This window comes from Lactuca serriola, chromosome 2 (assembly GCF_051521515.1).
Source record: "Lactuca serriola cultivar US96UC23 chromosome 2, Lser_US96UC23_V15, whole genome shotgun sequence".
NCBI classification, from domain to species: domain Eukaryota; kingdom Viridiplantae; phylum Streptophyta; class Magnoliopsida; order Asterales; family Asteraceae; genus Lactuca; species Lactuca serriola.
In genome coordinates this window covers 134,438,837-134,453,719 of record NC_136409.1, presented here as the reverse complement: position 1 = coordinate 134,453,719, position 14,883 = coordinate 134,438,837, and positions in this window count along the sequence as shown.

Below are 14,883 nucleotides of genomic sequence, written 5' to 3'. Positions count from 1 at the left end.
TACCAAAATATAGTTTTTACATTACCGTTTATGTTAGAAGATCACAATGTGAATGCAATGGGAAAATAATATAGTACTTTAGTGTTGTATTATAGTGACTACTGCTGTACTAACTACCTTAAACCGATTATTTATTAAGGTATAATGTGATTTGATTGTACCATACTATCGACTAAAAACACGATGATGAAAGACGTCGGAAGAAATGGCATTTGGCACCCATAGACCTGCAGGTCCCACTGTAGCTAGCAGCAAGGTGTAGGATAGTCAATCCAGTATAGATCTATACACAAATTCACGCTCTCCCTCCAGGAGACTCTGGATACAAATCGATCCATGGCAGTGATGACATGCCCCGAAACAGTGGTTCATATTTATGTTATAGGATACTTGTATATGTATTGTATGTACTAGAGTATTGTATGTTCTCTCATATAGTGTAGTGTATGTAATGTTTCTCGTTATAGTATCCTCTAACTGTTTCTCATCATAGTATGTTTGTATAGTTTCTCATAATAGTAAGTTCTCTTAGTTTCTCATCATAGTATATATGTATAGTTTCTCATAATAGTATGTATTGACTCATGAATGAACTAACTCTTTGTATGCTTCATTGTACTAGAAGTAATGATGTAGTAGCTTCCTAAACTATACATATTATAGTTTACTAGTAGAATTGTTTGTATGGGTAAATGTATTGAACTGAGATAAAAGATTTTATGTCTATACATATATACATAATATATAACTAAGGATCAAATGACACTCAGACAAACAACAGGGTACCCTAAGTCGACAACCAAACAAGGAACAAGAAATAAAGTGAGTTTTCAGTCCTAAGTCCTTCAAACCTTACTTATATAACTATATATATGCATCAGACATGGTTTTGAAAATATATAAGTTTGAAAGCTGTAAAGGAAAAGGTTTGGCATAAATTAACAAGTTTGATAAAGAGTTTAGTATGTAAAAGGGTTTGATAAACATTTTGAAGTAATTGAAATCCATAAGTTTGATAACAGTATGAAAGTAATACAAAATCTATCTGTTTGTTCTAGTTATTAATCACATGCGATTGATATAATAACTATAATGTTTCGACTTGTATTCCCCCCCCCCCCCCATAAAAGCATTTAAAATCATTTAAAATGTTGATTAAGGGGTATGAACTCACCTATAGTGAGTAATTCGGATGAAAGATCGATATAGGATTGTTGGGTGTTAATTGGAGACTTGAGCACAACCAAATCCTATTAACCATATAATGACATATATATGTATACAATTAGTGCTTATAAACTAATTATTTAATTTGAACCACCTTAGGGACTAGTAAACACTTATATTGAAGTGTTACAACCATATATGATTGTATATAAGGGGTGTATGGATTTACAAGGGAGTGTATGGTCAAAATACACCATATTAGTGTGTGTGCGGCCAGGGTGTGTGTGCGGCCGCACACTCCCCATGAAGTGTGCCAAAACGTAGTTTAAGGCTTTAGGACTCATCTAGGAAGGTTTCTTACTTCATGCTTTAGTCTTATATGGAGTTCATTGCCATTTTTGGGCGTAAAAAGGGTGTGTGCGGCCGCACACCCTTTATGAAGACGATAAAATCGTGCTTTTCAAGTATATCATCAAGTGTTCTTAGCATATAACAAGGTATAACAAGTGTATACGCGTTATAGAGGCTTGAAAAGGGTGATTAAGGTCCAAAACTTAGTGTGTGTTCTTGGTGTTCTTGGTGTTTTGAAGATTTAACACCAAAAAGGTGTTTTCATGGATTAAAGCAAAGGGGAAGGCTAGTTAAGGTCATGTAATAGCAAATCAAGGGATGAATCACTTACTTGTTTGAAGATTATAGTGAAAAGTTGGATGATACTTGAGAGGATTTCGAGTTCTAGACTTGAAGAAGTGGGAAAAGTGCTCAAAATGACCAAGTGTTGAATATATAGGTGGGAGTGTGTGGCTGGGATGGGTGTGCGGCCGCACACACCTGTGTGTGTCCGTACACTCAAGTGTGCGGCTGCACACTCCATATGTTGGAGTATTTGGCCCGTATTTGCTTGATATGCGTCGAGTTATCCCATTTCTAGGCTCTTACCTTGATTGTAATAGGTTTAGAACATTCAAATAGACCCTAAATAGTGCTAAAAGATAGAAAAATGAGTCTAACTTTGATAGATTTGAATAAGCATACAAGATAGAAATTTTGGGTTGTCACAGCTTCTGGCTACGTATTTCGTTTGTTCATCCGAGGTCCAATTTGATGGAATTCATTTTCGTGATGGCCCGATGAAAAATGAAACATGTAGTATTGAACAAAGCTGAGAGGGTTACGAATGTTTCATTTTTGCTTGATGATGGCACAGGTCACGTTGACTGCAATAGATGGTATTACAATTTTCTTATGCTTACTTGCTTATATTTCTCTCTTATTCTGCGTTTTTCCCAATATAATTTAGGTGGTTGTGATGTTTTAGGGTATATGAACCAGTACACAGAAAGGAGATGGAAGTAAGAACATTCCTTCGATTCAGACTTCCTTTCAGGTTACAAAAGTAAGTTCTTCACTCCATACATAATCAAATCCTTACATGGTGACATAACAGAAAAACATGAAGGTCACTTTGAGCAAAGAAAAACTTCTTAGAAATCCTCAAATCAAGCTTTTTCAGGCCTTATGGTGTTATTTTTGTTTTTTCTTTGCTTTGTGTTTTAGATTGTTCTCTTTTCTTTGCTTATAAACAATTTTTTTTTGATTTTTATGGCAAAAAGATTTTAGAAGAGATAGCTTTGTTATTTGTTTTATGTAATTTACTTGGGATTTAATGGTTTTGTAGAGGCCATGGAGTTCCTGCTTCTTTTCGAAGACATGGACTTTTGTTGTGAAACAATTTCCACTTATGGGTGAGTATTCATCATTACATGTTCGTAGAAGAGATGTTGGTAAGAATGGTGTCATTTAAACTATGCATATCATTCTTTTATCATTCCATTCCATTCCACGTTCATAAAAATTGCAACATATATTTTGTTGGAAAGATATTTATGTTGCTTAACCGAGTTAATAAAAGTGGTTGTTACTATTTTCAGTTATTATTGGTTATATCTTTCATATTTTATTTATTAATAATTTTCATTTTGTTTTTTCTCTATATAGATTCTACTTCTACTTCTACATCAAATTAGTGTACATGTCAATGATTTGGAGGCTAAGGGTGTTGAAATTTTTTTTCCATCCATCAGAAATCAGGTGATAGCAACATGAAACACAAGGGATAAAATAATCGCTTTTGTGTTAAGAGCATGTTTTATTAGACAACCAAGTGAAAGTTCATCATATACCGGTGTGTGAACTAAAAGAGAACTGCAAGAAAAAAAATTCAAGGATGTGAGTGAGAATTTTGTTGTAATGACAGACCATGTAAAATATAGTTTGGCACATAACTATCTATGAGGTATTATAGATTACTGATCAATTTGCTTGAAACCTTACCATCATTCATTGTTGCTTGGGATATAGGAAAGATGAACACTTGAAGATTGATGGTGTTGGTGATCTACCCGAGACCTTAGATTTAGTTATGTTGACACTAATCCCAAGACAACAGTGACAAAAACAACAAATTATAACCATGCGGTCTAGGTTTAGAAAATTTCTACCTGTTACTGTCTCTTTCAAAGTCCTTGCGACCAACATAATGTAGGCGTTTTAACAAATTAGAAAGAGACATTGCTTGTTAAAATTTTAATTTTTTGCCTAATCAGGCAAGAATATAGGCATGGTTGTATAGAGTTACTATAGAATAAGATGGCTTTGGTAAATAAAGAAGGGTTAAATGCAATATTTAACAACTTTCATAAAAAGTGAGTAACATGTTTTTAAATTTCATTATGAGCATATCATGTACTTGTGCTTTTCTATGTTTTAATAATCCCCGCATGTTTCATTTAGGGAGCACTTTTATCAAATTATTTTGATTTTAGGTTGCAAATGACGTTTGTACCCTTTTACCAATTTTTGTTGTTGCCAATGTGATTGGCTGTTTAGTTGTTAGAATGATCATTTTTTACATTCAAAAATGTCAAAAATAAAAAAGGTAACAAAACCAATTGAAAAAGTGACCACGGGCTCACTCAGTAGTTCATATGAAAAGTCAACATAATGGTGAAGATGAAAACACAAATTCAGTTGAAGAAAATGTTGACATGGATGCTGAAGAGGAAAAGCAAGAAAAGAATGGCGATGCTGAAGTGGATGAACAAAAGAAAGATGCCAACAGTGTGTGTGTGTGTGTATATATATATATATATATATATATATAGAGAGAGAGAGAGAGATTCCTTTTACGGTTTGAATTCAGCAATCAGGTGTTTGAATTGAGGATTTTAGTTGATATTGAAGTCATCGTAATTCCTTTTACCATTTATTTTTTGTCCAATGACGAGGAATTGATATTTCTTCAGCAATCCAACGTTCTTCGTTAAGGTAAAACCCTAGCTTGCCTTCAAATTTCAGATTTTTTTTCTTTTTCTTTATATAGATGTAAAACTGTGTGAGTGATTTTATGCACTTTTAGTAAGCTCGATTCTTCCGGTCTTTATTTAATTATGTTGATATTAAATATTAGGATGTGTATTAATGGAGACTAAGGAAAATTATTATTCATGTGGGTTTGATAGAGTAGTTTAATTGCTTAAATTGGAAATGATTTTTGATGTTAGAAAAATAAATCTGTGTGCTACTATTTTTTGTGGGGTTTGGGGTGAGGTGAAGAGCCTCTATATGATAGGTGATGAGTCCATTTCTTATTTGATGCTGTATTATTTCTTGTCAATTTTTATTCAGTTTTCAGAGGCAATTGTGGGTTTTAGATATTGTGTTAATGAAATTTGTTGAGTATTCAATCATGACATGATGAATTCATCTTCTATTACAATAGTTCCTTAGTATTAGAGGCTATTTGGATAGGCTTTTGGAAAGTGCTTATTTAACTTCAAGCCACAATGATCAGTTTCTAGTTTCATACCAGCTAGCAAGTAGCAGCAACAAAATTAATCATAAAAATCAAATGGTAGAGAAAAATTACTTAGATACCCTTATTTTATCTATTGCTTTGTTACTAATCAAGATTTTTCATCAAAAGTGATTATTATAACTTGAAGCTGCAGAAGAAGTTCTAAAACGAAATCTCCTGCATACTTTATTACACCTTTTAAAAGTTTTTTAGTGTTTGGAAAGATTTTTCCATATATATTATTGCATTCCACTTCCACAGTTCCAGTCTGCTGATAGATAGCTATATGTTTGTTTTGTGCGTTTGTGTGTGTGTGTGTGTGTGGCTGCTGCCAAACTTATTCCTTGGCTTCTTTTGAATCTTCTTCAAAACAAGTGCACATATGTAAGTATGCATGCATATACACACATATTTAATATCATATCATATCATATACATACAAAGACATCTTGCTAAGCATATGCATTCAACACTTGTGAAAAAGATTTTAAGAAAATCTGAAAAATAAGTTTGGCAATAGTAACTCTCATGTTTGATGTTATGTTTTAGTTTATATCTTTCAACTATTCACGTTCTGATATAGTGATTTGTATTGTGCCATGAGTTGAATGATTATACTTACCCACATTTATGTCTTTCCATACTTGGTGTATAATTTCATCATGTATTTCCCTTGGGTTGGTTTGGCTATATGATGATAAGTCATGGTTAATGGCAAACAAATTTGGTTGGGCTATGTTTCTTGATATTGCTATCGTTTCTTGGATATATATATTTTTTAATTGTGTATGAAAGTTGTTGAATTGTTCTTTCTAACTTATATTGGAGTTGTTTAGATTCTTATGACCTACATTATAATATACTAAGGTAAAATACCTAAGGAGATTCCATAAGTAGTTTTTCTTCAAGGAGATCATTTCACATACCCACATCACATGTAGGAAAATCCGATCCAACTAGCAAAATGTATAGATTTCCCTGACTTTACTTTTATGAGGAAGCAAAAGTGATGCTTTTGTTATATCATATTTATGGAACATGTGACCTTTGCATATGAAAGTTCAATGCCCTTGACATATCTATTATCTTATATATAATGCCTAGGGATTCAAATAAGTTAGCAGGTTAGAGGACAAAAGGGTTGCAAGGTAATTGATTTAAGAAACAGGCTTTCATGAAATTTATGTAACTTTCAAATATGTTTTTTTTAACATATGCTTTTGTTTTCATTATATCCAATAATATATATATATATATATATATATATATATATATATATATATATATATATATATTAAGAAGCAAGGAATAGCAACTTTCACAGAAAATCAGATCTGCCCCTTGAACATCAAAATGGTCGTGGAAACCAACAACTTCATTAGTTAAATGGATAACTCATATGGATGTCATCATGAAAATGGGTGGAGGTGTTTTTTTTCTAGTAATTCAAGTACTTGTTAGACATTGAGGTGGCCAAATCTTGAAAAGGAATATCCTTTACCAAACAATAGTGTACCCTTCATATCCTTGCTAAGATAAGAATGCTTGGAAGTATGGTACCTAAGATGTGTTTCTTTTTTACTTAATAAAGTTGATGGGGACATGACTTAATTTAGGAAGCTATATATTAATGTTTCTTTCTTTTTGACTTAATAGAGAAAGTCAGGGAAATGAGACCCCATTATGTCCTAACCTTATACAAATTTGCCCTCCTTTGTTTCTCTTATCCAGTTCCCCAAGCTTGCTGTTAATTGCTCAAATATATTTTTATTTAAGTATGTGATAGTCTAGTGTGTGTGTGTGTGACCTTAAACTTTGAAATTTAGAATTTGATAAATCAAATTTGTTATTAATTTTATTTTTTTATGAGCCAATATAACTACTTATGTAAAAATATGTTCTATGTAAGTATTTAAAACATTCAGAATTAGTTATATCAAGTATTTAAGATCACATATTATTATGTATATCAATTTTTTTTTTAATTATCAGAGTAGTTCATAAATTAATAATTTCTTTGTTGGTTACCAAATAGACAATCGTTTTTCATTGAGCACTAACAGAAGGGTGAGATGGGCATTTACTATCATTCTGACTATTTATTTAGCCGAAAGATGGAACAACCTTTGTTCATTAAGCACTTCCTCTGAGAGTCCAGACGATAATTTATTGTGACAACACTTCCTGTAGGCTATTACTGAAGTTGTAGGAGCCAATGAGTTTCTAAAACCTTGAAGAAGTTGTAGATTGATAATTTGATAGAAACTTTATGAGGAAAAAATTGAGTCTAAGAATGGAACAAACTGGATGAAGTTTGTATTATAGAAGAATATGGAGAAGAGTAAGAGCAACCTACTATTTTGGGTATGTTTTAAACTTATGATGGTGATAAAGACTTATGTAGTTGTTGAGCACTTGAACATGTATATATCATATTAATCATGAGATGTTATAAAGTTTAATGCCTTAATAAGAAAAAAGTTTGAAAGTACAATATTGTAATGGAAATAAGTGGAATTAAGATGCTATAGTGTACAAATAAATGGAAGTACGATGCTATTTCTTGCATTGCATTAGGCGAACAAAAATTTGCAACTTTTTTGTTTCTACCATTGACATTAGTCTAAGTCCAATGCATGCCAAATGCAGAATAACCGGTTATGTTCCGTTCTTTACTAAAATGGTGATGTGCTTACTTTTTGTTATAAGTTACCCGGGCGTATAGATAACGAAATCAAGAACCAAAGTGACGACAGCGTGCAGGTTTACCAATTTACCCTCCAAACACTAAACGACAACACTTGGGCACATTCCCAAACGAAGATACATCATCATCACATGCCGAAATCTTGCCAAATAAAAACATCCAAATCCCAGCATTGGAGTTCAAGAATTTAGGATATTTTCCCCAAGCCTACTAGATATCCCTAGAGCCAATTTTCTCGATATTCCCATCCTATTCCTGATTTCACATCCTCCCAAAAGAATCAGAAGATCCAATCCATCATGTCCCATCTATGATGGTGGTGGTCGTTTTGAGTGATATTTTTCTATATGAAGATTCGCTCTGATTGGTCATGAAAAGTCGGATTTGCCCTCGCATAATAGGAAAACATCGGTTTGTTGGAAGCGGTGCTTTACGAGTCATAGACATTGAAAACCTCAAATTCAAAGAATTCCAATTCGAATGATGCTGCTTTTTCATTTGATGATGACTGGGACTGGGAGGCTTATGGGGACCCCATGTCACCCTTGGGTCATTCTGATGTATCTGTCTTCACTGAATATACTCCTCATACCTCACTCGATGAACATCATGATTAATCCCTCGAGGAAATTTCAGGTGATACATAATTCTTTCATTTATTTCTATTCCATTTTTTGTCTTATTAAGAAAAAAATCACCTAATTTTAGCATTCTACTTTCAGTTTTCTTTTCTTCCTTATCAAGAAACTCATTATAATTTGAAAAATATACTCAACTATAGCAGTTAGAATTGTTATAGGAATAGGAGGGGATGAAAGTAGAATATGCTATAATAAAAAAATCAATGAAAGCATGTTGTTGTTTCTTTCTTGTTAATTCATAAGTGTTGAGCCCTGTATCACTTTCAACTTCAAAATTTTCATGTTCTGATGTAACGACCCAAAAATCACGAATAAAAATTATTTTAAAAACATTACTAAAACCATATTTAATAAACCGCATCATAAGTCATAACATAATTTACGAGTATTAATCCAAAACATAATCTTATTATCAGAGTAAACATTCCCAAGCTAACTGACTATGGTGTGTGCACTGCAACCTCTCCGAGCTCCTCCTTTGAAAACCGAGTACCTGAAACCAAAAACTGAAACCGTAAGCACGAAGCAAAGTGAGCTCCCCCAAACTACCACATACCATACAATAACATATAAAGCACATACTGCGCCTTGCCCACTGCATCAGACCGAGGTCCGGACTAACTGGGGCCTTGCCCCCTGCATCGGATCGAAGTCCGGAACTGACTGGGGCCTTACCCCCTGCATTAGACCAAAGTCCAGAAACTGACTAGGACCTTGTCCCCTGCATCAAACCGATGTCCAGAAACTGACTGGGACCTTGTCCCCTGCATCAGACCAAAGTCTGGACTAACTGGGGCCTTGCCCCCTGCATCGGACCGAAGTCCATAAACTGACTGGGACCTTGTCCCCTGCATTGGACCGAAGTCCGGAACTAAATGAACATAGCATAAAATAAACATATCAACTAGCATGAACGCATATACTGCATACTGCATCGGGCCGTAGCCCAGAACACATAACACATAAATCCTGTTTGAGCCACGAAGGCATCAAACATACTAACTACTGCATCGGACCGAAGTCCGGAAACTACTGCTAGCTAAACGGGTCGGCATTGTGGCCTTATACCCGTTCCTACTGGAAGGAAACTCACCTGCACCGCTGAAGTTCTGCCGATAACCCTCTGGCTGCTAACCGACAACCCTCTGAGGCGCTGCTCCTCTAACTCTCCAAGCTACCAATAACAATATAACACTTAGTCTGACAGTCCTCCAAAAGTCAACTAAGTCAACTCTTGTCAAAGTCAAAGTCCTGGTCAAAGTCAACCTTCCAGGTTGACCCTACTCGCCGAGTTCATAAGCTCAGAAACCCCTTTCAATCGCGACTCGACTCGCCGAGTCAGACCATGACTTGCTGAGTCTACTGATTTCCGAGTCCTGACCTGTCCAACTTATTGAGTCCCCACTCAACTCACTGATCTGAGTCTTAACTCGAAGGGTTTGGGGTTTCGCGACCTGACTCGCCGAGTCCAAGAACAGACTCACCGAGTCTAAGGCAATCTTCAAAAGGCTCGCCGAGTTATTCTTCCAACTCGTCGAGTTCCTGCCCAACTTCATACAACTCGCCGAGTCTACCCATGTGACTCGCCGAGTTACTACGCAACTCAAGTCTGATATCTAGCCCGACTCGCCGATTCATCTTTCAGACTCGCCGAGTCCATACTTGCATTCCCATAATTTCGAGTCACAAAGCTTCTCCTTTGCTCCAAACAATACGTCTGGTTTTCTAAGACTATCTGAACACGTAAAGTTTCTAACTTTATGTGTGTCTATTATGCAATGAAGCCAAAACACTACAAATTAACTATTAAGGAGGCTAATTGGGCTAGAACAAGGTCATGGCTACCAAAAGATGTCTTTCTTGAGCTTCTGGAGCTCAAGGATGTCTAGATCTACAATATGAACCGATACAACTGCTTCATCATTACGAATTTATGGATTTTTGAGCTCAAAACCATCCATTTGGGGGAAAACTAGATCTAGAAGTACAATAGCCAAGGTGAGAGCTTTATTACCAGAAAATGATGAGGTTGAGAAGCTAATGCTGGACCAACAAGCTTCTCCTTGGACCTCCCAACTCCTTCTCCTTCTTCTTCTTCGTCTTCTTCAAAGCTTGCAAATTACTTCTCCAAGGCTAGATCTTGCTCCAAAAACGGATATGGCGGCTAGGGTTTGGTGTTCAGGGTGAGAGGGGCTGCAAATGAACCCTAGGAAATAGAATGATGCGTTTAAATAGGGCACAAAGTCCCGGATTTAGGGTTTCATAACCCAGACCAGACTCGCCGAGTCTACTTGTTGACTCGCCGAGTCGGTCACTTACTTTACACCAGGATCCCGCTCCAACTCGCCGAGTTCCGCCCTGGACTCGACGAGTCGACCCTCTTTAACTTATGGTTTTCCTTTCCTTTCTTGACCTTTCTAATTTCGGGTGTTACAAATCTCCCCCACTTAAACTATACTTCGTCCTCGAAGTTCGCTATGGTCAACTGACCTGTAATCCGGCTCCAACACCCTTCCTGGTGATTCTAACCGTTTTGACCATCACTCCAGCCACTCTCAGTGCTGATCACTACTGCTGGTACTGTTGGATTAGTGTCTAAGTCCATAAATATTTTGGTATGTACTTGACCCGATGGTGCATGGTGCTTTTGGGTTGCCTTCACCAAAGCAACTTGATTGGAGAAATAAATAAAGAGAGAGGTTATTATGATTTATTAATATGTTATAAGAATAATATATTAAAGGTGAAATCATATTTTTTTAATTAATAATGGTCAATAATTAATTAAGAATTAATTTTGTGATCAAATGTAATTAATTAAACTAGAGGGGCTGAATTGTAATTATGTGATAGTTGCAAAATAGGGCAATGGTTATCCTTGTTAAAGGATGGACGAATTCAAGGATAAGGATATCCTTAAAATTGTCCAAGGTCCTAGAGATAGGGATTTTCAAGGCTTATCTTATGGTTTCTTGATGGGCAAGTAACTAGATAAGGATAAGGACTGAAACCCTAATCCCAACCCTATATAAAGACCCCTAAGGCCTTAGGATTTCGTGCACTTGATCCCTAGAGCATCTAGGGATGAATTCTTATACCTCTCCTCTCTCTTTATACCTTCTCCACTTGCTTATGGTGTTTGTAAGCCATTAGAGCCACTACACTTGTGGTGCTTGCTTTCAAGACTTTGGGTTTAAAGATTTAAGTTGTTATTACAATATAACAACAAGAGGTATGTAATATAACCTTCTTGGTTAATTTCGAAAATAGCAATCATGATTAGGGTTTTATTATGTGTTCATAATGTTGTGTATCTAATAGTGAAAACATAAATCCAATGCTAGGGTTGCATGTTCACATAGGATTGTTTGTATAAAACCCAACAGTGGTATCAGAGCCTTTGGTTAACTTGTTTTCAATTAGTTTATTCAATTGTATGAACTTGACATATTAGGGTTTATGGCCAATAAACCCTAGGTAGCTAGGATTTTCGAGATTAGGGTTTGCAAATAATGAGTATTCGATATGGTGATAAATAAAAGGTGTTTTATTTATACTCAAAGGTTTGAGGCCATATGGGATTAGTATTATTCTTGTGTTTCACATTTGCATGTTTTGACTTCCAGAATAATTGAGTTTATTAAGAATAATCGAATTATTCGAACGGGCTACAGTCGTTCATATGTTGGAAGTAGATATGAATGAAGACTGTCGTGAATTGGTGTGTGGATTGTCTAAAAGAGTATTAGACATAAGCAAATGTTTGCTGCAACGTTCATGAGTGCTTATGAATATGAATTTGAGCATTGGATTAAACCCATGCTCACTTGGATCACTCCATGGATTGTATCACGAGTGATTGGTGAGATCATAACATCTTATATTCTTGAAACCGAGATGTGTGAGTTGTATCTTGCAAATCGGTTGCACATTGATAATATGTAAACGCACTAGTAACTTGGTGTTATAAAACATATTGTTGTGTGTAATTCGGTGAGTGAGTGCAAGCAAGCATTGTATCAAAGTTTATCCGTTCCTTTTATCCAAAGTAGGATAAAAGCGATATCTTTGGGCCCCTCGATGATTTAGTGATGACAAACGTAAATGCTCGGCCGGGCTAGGGCTAATTTGATTTGTTCAATTAGTCAGTCGTCATAAATCGGGAATCGAGATATAGTACAAAGAGAATGATTTGAAATCATATCTCATATGATATCTAGAATGGAGGAATATATGATCCCTTATCTAAGGACAAGCGTATCTGATAGGATCAGAGTTGACAGCGGCTTTGGAAAGCTACGATTGCAGATCAGGATCTGAAGTCATACGCATAATAGTTATTAGATTTATCCCAGTGGGAGACTGTTGGATTAGTGTCTAAGTCCATAATTATTTTGGTATGTACTTGACCCGATGGTGCATGGTCCTTTTAGGTTGCCTTCACCAAAGCAACTTGATTGGAGAAATAAATAAAGAGAGAGGTTATTATGATTTATTAATGTGTTATAAGAATAATATATTAAAGGAGAAATCATATTTGTTTAATTAATATTGGTCAATAATTAATTAAGAATTAATTTTTTGATCAAATGTAATTAATTAAACTAGAGGGGCTAAATTGTAATTATGTGATAGTTGCAAAATAGGGCAATGGTTATCCTTGTTAAAGGATGGACGAATTCAAGGATAAGGATATCCTTAAAATCGTCCAAGGTCCAAGAGATACGGATTTTCAAGGCTTATCTTATGGTTGCTTGATGGGCAAGTAACTAGATAAGGATAAGGACTGAAACCCTAATCCCAACCCTATATAAAGACCCCTAAGGCCTTAGGATTTCGTGCACTTGATCCCTAGAGCATCTAGGGACGAATTCTTATACCTCTCCTCTCTCTTTATACCTTCTCCACTTGCTTATGGTGTTTGTAAGCCATTAGAGCCACTACACTTGTGGTGCTTGCTTTCAAGACTTTGGGTTTAAAGATTTAAGTTGTTATTACAATATAACAACAAGAGGTATGTAATCTAACCTTCTTGGTTAATTTCAAAAATCGCAATCATGATTAGGGTTTTGTTATGTGTTCATAATGTTGTGTATCTAATAGTGAAAACATAGATCCAATGCTAGGGTTGCTTGTTCACATAGGATTGTTTGTATAAAACCCAACAGCTACATACTGAATTCTTCTCATTTCCTTAACTTAGTGGTGAGAACCCGTCCCATCGAATGGATCAGATAATCCTTTGAGTGAAAGATTCATCCCTACAACGGTTAAGACTCATACGAGAGCTGTGCAACAAGGTCAAACCCTCCCCCCTGAGATTATCCAACCATGTTGTGAGAGGCATAGCACCCTCTGTCAACTTGCTGCCTCTTACCATATATCTCTGAATGAAAATTTTGTTGCCCCTCATCCGCCTACCGGATGCACTGAGACCACCCTGGTCCAACTAATCTGCCGATATCTGGGGTACCGGACTCCCACCGGTCACTACACCCCATCGCAACCTCCTATTCGCTTCTAGTGACTACTAAAGATACTTCGACTATCTATAACTGTTCTATCAACTCTGCCCCTCATACTGAATCAATGTTGTTGGAACCAGCCTGCTTATTTCCCATCTGACTACTCAACTTCCACTAACTCGAGCCTTCCATCCTGAAAGAAAGGCTACCTGCCTAATTATCCTTGCATATCACTTATACTTGGCAGAAGACTCAACTGATCCTGCTGGGAGGGACTTGCCATTTCCAAATCAACCAACTATACCGTCATCACTTGCATTCCAACACACATACTAATACTGTCTATAACACTGAAACTATCTGAAACACTGAACTGCCTGCAATACTGAACTGCCTGAGACACTGAACTGCCTGAAACACTGAACTACCTGAAACACTAAACTGCATGAAATACTGAACTGCCCGAAATATTAAACTGCTCTATGGCTGCTTCCCAAAATATCTCAAGACCTTCCTGGTCTCCAATCATTCGTCGGTTATCTGCAACACCGAGTTCCAACTCAACTGTGGAGCCCAAGGACTCCTTACTTAGTCACTCCCACGACTTCTGAACGAAATCTTTCTCTGGAACTAGTTTCCATTAGTCATCCTATCACTGTGGCTCTCACAACCTCCCGATCCAACCGACTGGGTCCATACGTCGAATCCTGACATCATCAAATCGAAGACTAAAAAAAAATAATGGCTCCCAGACTAACGGAAGCCCTTAACATACACGAACCCCAGCGGTCCACTGCTTCCCTGATTTCATAACTGTGGTGACGATCCATTGACAAATCGCCGACTTAACCATAACTGAACCATTTGGGAAATCCGAAATCTAACCCGTGGATTCCCATATCCTCACTGCTGCACCTGAACTGGCGCGTACTACTGCTTCCCCCGCGTCCAAACAACGAGCTCATGCTGCCTACCAACCTGATAAATGCTACAACTACACCCGCAGACTTACAACTCTCTAATACTATCTGGCTGCTAGTGAATGCT